An 11,268-nucleotide genomic window follows, 5' to 3' on the forward strand; every position below is an offset into this window, starting at 1 on the left:
ACCCCCCATATACTCAATGAGGGAATCTAGGGGAAATTTCCTAGATAGTGAACGGTTTGAGTGCAAAATTGGGGATTTTATCTTCATTGTACCATTTGGTACTATTGTACCGTTAGAATGGTACAAAATTTGTTATAGTTGTACTATCCTAGTATTTTCTGCTTTTATTAGATTTTATGTGGATTTTAGGGTACAATTAGTTGGTATTGTTTGTTGTCTTATCTGATAAAATTTGAATTTTGAGGATAAGGTACAAAAATTGGGATTTTGGGGGGAAAGTTTTAGGGCTAGGTGTCCTTGTTTCATTCCTAGGATTCCCTATAATGAAAAGTCTATAACTGGTAAGTAGAAGGGAGAAGAAAGGACCCTTTTTCGGAAATTCAGAATTTATTCCTAAAACTAAGCAATATTTTAGCTATACACTATATACAGTCAAGAAAACACTACAAAATTTATAAATATACAATCAATATACACAAAATATATAAGAGGAAAAATATAAAGAAAGGTGATTTTTTGAATATCAAAGGGGTTTTGTAACGACCTGTCTAGTCGTTATTTAATATTTCACGAAACCATGCTCAATCTAGGTCGAGGATTGTAAATAATAAGCTCCATGATGTATTTTAAGAGTTAAGAGTGAGAAAAAAAATTAATTTTGAAAGGATTTAGAAATTTCGGGCCAGAAAATAAAGCAGACCGCTATAGCGGTCAGTGGACCGCCATAGCGGTACTGCTATAGCGGTCAGTGGACTGCCATAGTGGTACCGCTATAGCGGCTTAGCGACCAGCGCAGTGGTCCACGCGGAACAGTAGCCCAAATTTATGTATTTAGTCTATTTTTCTCTCCCTTTTAACCAAAAGACTCTCAAGGGCTGGTCCTAGGGTTCCTCATGAAAGAAAAATCATAGACCTTAAGAAAAAAAAAGAACCCTTCTAATTTCTTTTCCACCCTTCCCTATGAACATTATCGCTCATGGAATCAGATAAAGGCTAAGCCGACGAGAAATTCTTGAAGAATCAAATTTCTGTTCGTCAAAGAGGTAGGTTATGGTTTACTTTAGTTAGAATTTGATTAACGAATCGTATATACACTTAGAGTTGATGGGAGAATGCATGCTTAGGTCTTCGGATATGGAGTTTGGATGGACGGACTTGTTAATGTGACTAAAATATGGTATAATTATGGCTATAATAATAGTGATTAAGTTTAATAGGAAGTGATGTTGTTGCTAAGGAGATACCTCGTGTTTACTTTTATGCAACCCTAGAAGGGGGTGAATTCCGTCTGTATGTTTTATTTTGTTAAACTTTCATAAGGTTGTTTCCTTGAAAATAAGAGGTCGTATTAAAAGAATTATATTGAGTTGGGTTGACATTACGCTCATCAAGGGCTGGAATTATGATTGATTGGCATGTAGTTTCGTGCATTGCACTGCATGGTTTATGCGGAGATATAGGTAACAAGCAAGACTGAGTATGGGCATTGTGTTATCTGGCCTTGTGGCCGTTGAGCTGAGTACATGAATTACATATACGTATATGATTTGAATCCGCCACCGAGGTTTATTCCGGGGCGGAGGTTTGTGCTCGGGTCTGAGGAGTATTCCGGAATGAGTGATATATGGACACCATGGGTCCCCTGCAGGTCATGGCTACTGAGCAAAGACATTAGATAACGTGTATGTACAGTGTGTTTGGGCCCTGCATCGCATTTGCATTACACTACATCTCATGATTTTATGTTATACATGTGCGTACTACTATCGTTAACATTGCTCATTTATTCCATGTGTGTTATTGAGAGTCTGGTGGAGTGGGGGTTACACAAGGTAAGTGTAGGGTTGGCTGTCAGATAGTGATTTATTTTCCTGGATACATTGTATTATAGTAGTAATGTGAGTAGGTTAACTCTTTTAACGACAAGGGTAAAAGTATAACATACGGTAAGTGGGAGAGCGGGAGCTACTAGGTTGGATGAAGGTAGGGAATGGTTATGATTTTGTAGAATACCTTATATTTTGGAAATAAAAGAAGTGAGCTTTGAGGGTAACAAGGCACGCGAGTTAATGTTGTAGTAATCCTTATTTAGAATTTTGAGGTTCATTGACTTAACTGCTTGTCTTATTGACTTTATATTGTGTTGCGTGAATTAATCTTATTCGACCTATGATGCTTACCCGTATGTGTGGTGTACTAATACTATTCTTGCTACATCTTTTCTGGGTGTAGATGTGTTGTAGGTCTTAGCTGAAGTTTCACCGAGTGGATCTATCGGATATTCTTCTACAGCTTCGCCTATCTCACTTCCGGTAGAGGATGTGTCATTTATTCTATCTTCTTGTACTTTAGGAGTCCTTGTACCTGTCTAGACTAGATCCCGGGGATTTATTTCGAATTTATTTGTATTGAAAAGAGTTTGTAAGAAGTGTCTATTTTAAATCTTGTAATTTTAAAGATGGTTGTCTCATGTTTTTAAGTGCTGGGTTGTCAGTAAGGGTTCGCCTACTAAAGGTTAGTACTATGGTAGGTGCCCGCACGACCCGAGGCTTGGGTCGTGACAGTTGGTATCAGAGCCCTAGGTTACTGTCTCACAAGTACAAGAGTAAATGTCTAGTAGAGTCTTGCAGAATGGTACGATGACGTTCGTACCGGTCCGCAAGAGGCTATAGGGCATCTAGAAATTTCTTTTCGTTCATTCTATCATGCCACCCCAATACGCCGTCCCCTAGTTGGATCCAATTAGTATCTGGTCTATTCCAATTGGTATCTTGACGGGCTAATTGGTATCTGTCGATTCCAATTGGTGTTTCTCTATTTCGACTCAAGGTAGACCATCCATAAGTAGGTGCGTAAATAATTGTGTGACCAAGTGAAAGTTCCGTAGTAATGTTGGTGTTGTAGACTTGGTGATTATTCTAGGACCATTGGCAAAGTTAATAGCGCATTCATACTTACGTGCTAAGCAATTTAGTGAACCCCTACGCAATCTGGGTTGGAATACTAGAAAAAACCAAAAATATTCACTCACTGGAACTGTAGCACCGCTGTAGCGGTACAAGGATCGCTATAGCGGGCCTCAGATAGCTATAGCGGGCCCAGAATTTCTGCCAGGGCCATTATAGCGGTGCACTTACGGCCATAGCGGTACCGCTGCAGCAGTCAAGTGACCACCACAGCAGTACCGTCTGACCATTAGCCTCCTCCTTTCGCCCCTGTTTTGACAAGTTGTGTAGTCCATCAACAAAACAAGAATAAATCAATTTCCAAAATGGACACATCCATAAAAACATCTGCCCTACGAGGGAAATTGTCTTACGAGCACCCTTAAACTGGGGCGCCCTCATCAAAACAACCAAAATAAATAGTATCCAAACATGTCAAACACAAGCAATAAATTGTCTAAACATCAAAGCTCAACACGGGCAAGTGATAACCCAAGCTGATAAACAGTGGAGGGGGGGAATCTCTAAACCACTCCTCGGCTAGTCGCCTCAACGCCCTGTCACGACCCAGCAGGGCCGTGACTAGTGCCCGAACTGGGCACCCGTACCCAGCTATCAATTATAATCAGATCATAGCAAATATAATGAAAACTTATACGTGCCAAAGGCATGACACCGCGCACACATACATATACATATATCGCATATACAACACACGGAGATATACAGAACACAATTGCAACCGAACAGTGCTACCCACAACCCACACTTATGTCTACAGGCCTCTAATAATAATCACAGAACCATATGACGGGACAGGGCCCCGCCGTACCCTGAATAAATAAATACACATATAACAAAGGAGTCTGTACCAAAATCTGGGCTCCGGACAAGGGAGCTCTTCAAGCTAGCTGAATAGGGATCCTAAGCTGGCGGCTCACCCAAACGAGTGTCTGTACCTGCGCGACATGAAACGCAGCCCTCGAAGAAAGGGGGTCAGTACGAAATATGTACTGAGTATGTAAAGCACGGAATACAATATATATAGAACCATAACCGAACTGGAAGTTATCGAAATAAACATAATAATCAGGAAATCAAAACTTGCCTGTGAATCATATATCATGCATGTCCATATCATATCATCAAATCATATGCACATATAGCGTACCCGGCCCTCCAGGGAGGGACTCGGTAAATAAAATCATGTAAACATCATGTATAGTAATCATGTAATCATATGCATATACCGTGCGGCCCTCTAGTGAGGGACTTGGTGAATAGGATCATCAAATGCTATCCGCCGCCATCCCCATATCACATCATCATATCATCATAGACAAATATATAGCGTACCCGGCCCTCTAGTGAGGGACTCGGTGAACAATGCAATGAGACTGTGCACGAATACGTACCCGGCCCGGGACTCGGTGAAATAGGTAACAACCATATGCACGGTAGCGGGAGTAAATAGGAACCATACGCACACAAATCATTTAAAAGACTTGATGAAATAAGTTAGACGAACTATCATTCAAAAATCGAACAATCGTTATATCAGGTACCTTTCGGATGTCTCTGAATTTACCAAAATCCTGGACTTAGGAATCATAATTACATATCGAGGTCATATGCGTACCAATCCTTATTTAAAATGCATACGAATCATAATTAAAACTTACCAACTAGTAGGGAATCCATACGAATCATAATTACTTTCTTAAAGGTCATTAAGGATAATCGTAGAAAAGCCGCGGGCCCCACGGACGGGTGCCGACCCCATCCGAGCCCGACTACGAGAGTTAGGGGAATGTTATGTCTTATGAAGTTACCTATTATGTTTCGGGGCGATCTGAGCTCATATGCAAAAGTTACGAGCGTTTGAAGTTCGGAACCTTTTAGTAACAAAATTCTTCCTAAGACTTTTGAAATTTAATCTTTTGAGAACATAAGAACCTTAGTTCGGTTACATAGGAGAGTAAGTTTTAAGAATGAATAAGATACATATCTAAGCTCGGATTCTAAGAGTGGAATTACCCCGAGGCTCGTCATAGCCTGTTTATCACTAAGGCATGCCAAAGAAGGAAAAGTCACGCCTTACATACCTCTTCCGCTTGCAAGCTAAGTCAAGCCTCAACTCTCGGATGCTCCAAGATCTACATAACGCCAAATATATTAACATTAGCCATAAGCCTTTAGGCATTCAATTTCAAACGAACATTAAATTCTACAGAAATTTCGGCAGCATTTCCCCTGTAAATACACCAACCCCGAGATTTCAACTCGGCTAATTTCAACAACAACCAAACCAACAACTAGACTACAATATCAATAATCAATCCCCAATGCATTCCAACATTACTAGTTCTTCCTACACGACTTTAACAACATACATAATATTCCAACAACATTCATAATGTACTCATTTCAACCACTTACGTTCAAACTAATATCAACGTTTATACATTCGATTACCAATCCAAACCCATTCAAACTATATACAAGAACACTTTAAGCAATTCATACAATATTTCAAACAACCCAAACATTGTTCCAACTCACCGAAACTCGCCCCCAACCCGAGAGCATCCACATCCATATTCCTTTCTCCCAAATTCATGCATTACACTAATAATCCACACATTAACAAGACGATTCTCATACATACAAAAATCACATAAAATTCGCATAAATTTCCAAATCATCCCATAACCAACGTAACATTACTTTGAGTCATTAAACTTGCATTTTTCCTCCTAAAATCCATAACGACGATAACGAAAATATTAACGACGATTTGTTCATTCACCACTACACTAAAGGGAACCCTACGGCCAACATCAAACACCCACACAAAGATGATTTTCATTCTTTTCTTCACACTACAACAATCAAAACATGCTAATTAGAATTAATACATTGCCTTTAACACAATACACACACACACGGCCAACTACCTTCCACATGGCCCAACTTCAACTTCTTTCCTAACATGAATTTCTTCCGTTTTAGCATACTACGACACATATAAACCATGTATAACACATAAAACAAGATTAAAACTCACCTTCCTTCTTCAACTTCTCAACTTGCCCAAAGTTGGTAGATAGAGAAAACGAGTAAACTATCGCCCGAAACAACAACTCCACGTTACTTAGCACCCTTGAATTAACAAGTTTGCTTGAAGAATTTATTTTTTTAATGGCTAGAAATTGATCTTGGTTTTCCACCACCTTGGCCGAATAGGCCCTTTTCTTGCTCCTCCAAGGTTTTTTTTTCTTGATTGTTCTTGAAAATTCTAAGTGTGGAATGAGTAATTAGATGACTAAGTCATCTTTTAAGTAGCCATATTTCACCATCCATGTGGCCATGGCCCACACCCAAGTGTTTCCTTAACATTTTCATACCATTAAAATCATACACAGCTTAAGCCTTTAAAACAAACGAAAGTCTATCGGAATAGTCTTGTCCCTAACTTCTCATAATTCACTCAAGCTGTCCCGTTGTTCAAAATACGGGATATAACACGCCCCCCATCCTCCGAGTCACTAGAGTCCTCGCTACTAAGTCCGGACTCACTGAGGAAAGAGAACTGAGAGGCGTCTCTGGTAGTCACCTTGGGAGGCTTCACCTTCGGGACTAGGGCCTTCAAGACACTCTTGATGCCCTTCCACATCTTCATAAATAGCTTGTCCCTAGCCTGACTCTTTTTCTTCTCTTTGTCCAAATCCTCCTGGAGATCCACAAGGGCCTAAGCCAAGGATCTATAGGCGCCCTGCAAGGCATCCACAGCCTCTCCCATCTTGGTCTGGGTCTCCATGTAACTCTTCATTTGATCAGTAGTAAAATAGCTAGTACCCGCAATGCTTTTAGATGACACAGCCTCTATGAAAGCCGTGCAAACCCCATCATGGCTGCCCTTACCGCAACCATATCAGGCTTCATGTGCTCTAGGGTACCTGGGGTCTGTGACTGACCGCTCCCATCCAGTGGGCCACCGCTGTCCTCGCTGTCATATGAGCTAGTCCACTTCCTCTTGCTCCCTCATCGTATGACCCTTTGACCTTCAATGGGTCTAAGGCAATATCGCACTCCACATAGCGGTCCCCAGGCTCCGTAGGCACCCCGACATTACGACGGAGATGGGTAATCAGGGAAGGAAACATCAAGCTCGGGACAGCCTTGGCTATAAAACCCCGCCACTCCTCGATCACCTGCATACTCACATTCACAGGCACACCATCCAGAATGCAAGCCACCATGAGGGCCCGTTAGTAAGTGACATCAGCAGTATTGCTCGAGGGGTGAACCCATCGGGAAATGAGGTTTAGCCACCTCCGGGCCTCAGTAATAAAGTGTCGGCTCTTTATAGCCAATCGTGAGACAACCCAAGTAGCCTTCTTCCTCTTCGATTCTCGTACCGACATCCTTACTAGCCACGGTTTGTTACGTTCAACATCCTTGGCTCGAAGCTCATCCTGTGCTAGGTTTGGCAGCACGTGAACGGCATTGATGGCCTTGGCACTCACCATTACTGCGACCCCCCGAATAGTAATTTGCGACTGCAGGGCAGTCCAATCCAGAGTGGGGAGGAGAGCATAAAACTCCTTGACCCAATTACAGTTGACATCATGGGGCTCCTCAGCTAACTGGGCCCAACCAATATGATGTAGGGTCTGATAGATTTCGAGGCCATTTCTTCGTCTCGGTCCATAACGAAAGCCCTCTCATGAAGCAGACCCTTGGTCTGCTGCTCCATGAAACGCCGCTTGCAAGTGTTGTTGGGGAACCTGATATATACGGGGGGAGCCAGGGGTTATTGCCCTTGTTGTTGTTGTTGATCCACCATGATAAGTGAGAGAGTTAATCTAAAAAAGTAAAAAATGGAGTTAGAATAGTGTGGCGTAAAGAATTAACGATGATAAGCTATGCATGAAATAGTAGAAAAAGTTAAAGATTTAATTCTGCCTGAAGCAGCTCTGCTGCAATGGTGGTATGGCCGCTGCAACAAAGCCGCTATAGCGATAAGAGGATAGCTACAGCGGCCAAGGCATCGCCATAGCGGTGCTTTGTCGTTGTAGCGGGCTTGCTATAGCGAGCAAGTCATCACTATAGCGGCCACCTCCCAGACTCGATGGGCCGCTCCCAGCGATGGTTCCATCGCTACAGCGGTACCGCTGTAGCGGTGGAAGGACCGCCGCAGCGGTCCCACCTTCTCCAGTCCGAAAAACTCCTACCCCAACCCTATTCCAAACCCAAAATTTTCACCATGGTTTCCCCGTTGTTGTCAAGGATCAAGTAGTATGATAGCATGCATGAGTTTTATAACTTGTTCTGCCTATTTCAACTACCATAAATACCAAAATTTTGAGCCCGAACACCAAAATTTGCACCACTACAAATCGTCCCACCCCAACATAAAACTACCCCATATTTAGCAGATCTTTAGTATAAATTGTTGCTAAGACATTCTGAACGTGAATTAACCCCCCATGATCCAAGGAACTACCCTCCCCAAGGACCAAAAATCCCTTTTTGTCTAGAAAACTGAATTTCTTCAGAATCTAGCAAGTTAAGCAAGGATTTTTCGAAATAAAAAGCCATATACAAGGTATAGGTTAGTAAAAGAGAGCATATACTTTGAAATGGGGGGAGATCTGCAAGCCTGACAGGGGGAAAATGAAATTTTTGATATAGAAGAAACCTTTGCTTTTCAAATTTTGTGTAAAGATTTTGATGAATGGTAAGGGGTAGGGTGGTTATAAGGGAGTGGGGAGGGAGATGAGGGGTTGAGAAGTGAATAAAGAGGGAATAATTTTTGTAGGAAGTGGAGAGGTTTTCGGTTATGGGGGTATGAGGGAAGTGGGAGGGGTAAACTAAACTCAGTTCACCCTGTTATTTTTTTGATTCTGCCCAATGACCGTTGTGGGCAGCCCTTAGACCGCTGCAGCGGTACCGCTATAGCGGTCCTCTGGCCGCTATAGCGGTGGCAGTGAAACATTTTCGTTTCGTTTATTTTATTTGTCGTTCATTCTTTCCCCATAGCAATGGCTCGAAACCCTGTTCTCATGGGTATGACCCAGGAAAGTGACCCTTACCTCACCCAACCCGTTCGGGGACGAACGGTAGTTTAATTGGTATCTGGTGTAACCACCCGTCCGGTCGTTATTTAATATTTCGTGAAACCATGCCCAATCTAGGTTGAGGATTGTAAATAATAAGCTCCATGATGTGTTTTAAGAGTTAAGAGTGGGAAAAAATCAATTTCGAAAGGATTTGGAAATTTCGAGCAAGAAAATAAAGCGGGGACAGCCATAGCGGTACCGCTATAGCAACTTAGCAACCGCCGCAGCGGTCCACGCGGAACAGTAGCCCAAATTTCTGTACTTAGTCTATTTTTCTCTCCCTTTTCAACAAAAGACTCTCAAGGGCTGCTCCTAGGGTTCCTCATGAAAGAAAAACCATGGACCCCAAGAAAAAATGAACCCTTCTAATTTCTTTTCCACCTTTCCCTACGAACATTATCACTCATGGAATCGTATAAAGGCTAAGCAGACAAGAAATTTTTGGAGAATCAAATATATGTTCGTCAAAGAGGTAGGTTATGGTTTACTTTAGTTAGACTTTGATTAGCGAATCGTATATATACTTAGAGTTGACGGGAGAATGCATGCTTAGGTCTTCGGGCACGGAGTTTGGATGGATGGACTTGTTAATGTGACTAAAATATGGTATAATTATGGCTATAATAATAATGATTTAGTTTAATAGGAAGTGATGTTGTCGCTAAGGATATACCTCGTGTTTACTTTTATGCAACCCTAGAAGCGAGTGAATTCCGTCTGTATGTTCTATTTTGTTGAACGTTCATAAGGTTGTTTCCTTGAAAATAAGAGGTCGTATTCAAAGAATTATAATGAGTTGGGTTTACATTACGCCCATCAAGAGCTGGAATTATGACTGATTTGTCATGTAGTTTCATGCATTGCACTGTATGGTTTATGCGGAGATACAGGTAACAGGCAAGGCTGAGTATGGGCATTGTGTTATCTGGCCTTGTGGCCATTGAGCTGAGTACATGAATTACAGATATGTATATGATTTGGATCCGCGACCGATCTTCGTTTCAGGGCGGAGGTTTGTGCTCGGGTCCGAGGAGTATTTCAAAACGAGTGGTACATGGACACCATGGGTCTCCTGCAGGTAATGACTGCTGAGAAAAGACATCAGATAGGGTGTATGTACACTGTGTTTGGGCCCGGCATCGCATTTGTATTACACTACATCTCGTGATTTTACGTTATACATGTGCATACTACTGTCGTTAACATTGCTCATTTATTCCACGTGTGTTGTTGAAAGTCTGGTAGAGAGGGGGTTACACAAGGTAAGTGTAGGGTTGGTACGTCAGATAGTGATTTATCTTCCTGGATACATTGTATTATAGTAGTAATGTGAGTAGGTGAACTCTTTTAACAACAAGGGTAAAAGTATAGCATACGGTGAGTAGGAGAGCGAGAGTTACTAGGTTGGATGAAGGTAGGGAATGGTTATGATTTAGTAGAATACCTTATATTTTGGAAATAAAAAAAGTAAGCTTCGAGGGTAACAAGGCACGCGAGTTAATGTTGTAGTAATCCTTATTTAGAATTTTGAGGTTCATTGACTTAACTGCTTGTCTTATTGACTTTATATTATTTTGCATGAATTATTCTTAGTCGACCTGTGATGCTTACCAGTAGGTGTGGTGTCTTGATACTACTCTTTGCTACGTCCTAACACGGGGTGTAGATGTGTTGCAGGTCTTAGCTGAAGTTTCGCCGAGTGGATCTATCGGATATTCTCCTCCAGCTTCGTCTATCTTACTTCCGGCGGAGGCTATGTCATTTATTCTGTCTTCTTATATTTTAGGAGCTCTTGTACCCGTCTAGACTAGATCCCGGGGATTTATTTTGGATTTATTTGTATTGAAATGAGTTTGTAAGAAGTGTCTATTTTAAATCTTGTAATTTTTAGAGATGGTTGTCCATGTTTTTAAGTGCTGGGTTGTCAGTAAGGGTTCTCCTAGTAAAGTTTAGTAATACGGTAGGTGCCCACACGACCCGCAGCTTGGGCCGTGATAGGTTTAGTTGCTTGAAGTTGGAATTTCAATCCCCATTTTGGTCTTTACGTTGCCCCAATAAGAGGTAACTTCTTATTTCAAACCTTATTATATTTTTAGGCATGATTATTTACTGTCTAGGCTTGTTTATTATTCAAAAATGCTATAAATGATTAGCTTAGTCCTATATGTTGCTATTCTATTCTGTTTTTGTTATGCAAG

The sequence above is a fragment of the Lycium ferocissimum genome, chromosome 11 (genome assembly GCF_029784015.1).
Source record: "Lycium ferocissimum isolate CSIRO_LF1 chromosome 11, AGI_CSIRO_Lferr_CH_V1, whole genome shotgun sequence".
Lineage (NCBI taxonomy): Eukaryota > Viridiplantae > Streptophyta > Magnoliopsida > Solanales > Solanaceae > Lycium > Lycium ferocissimum.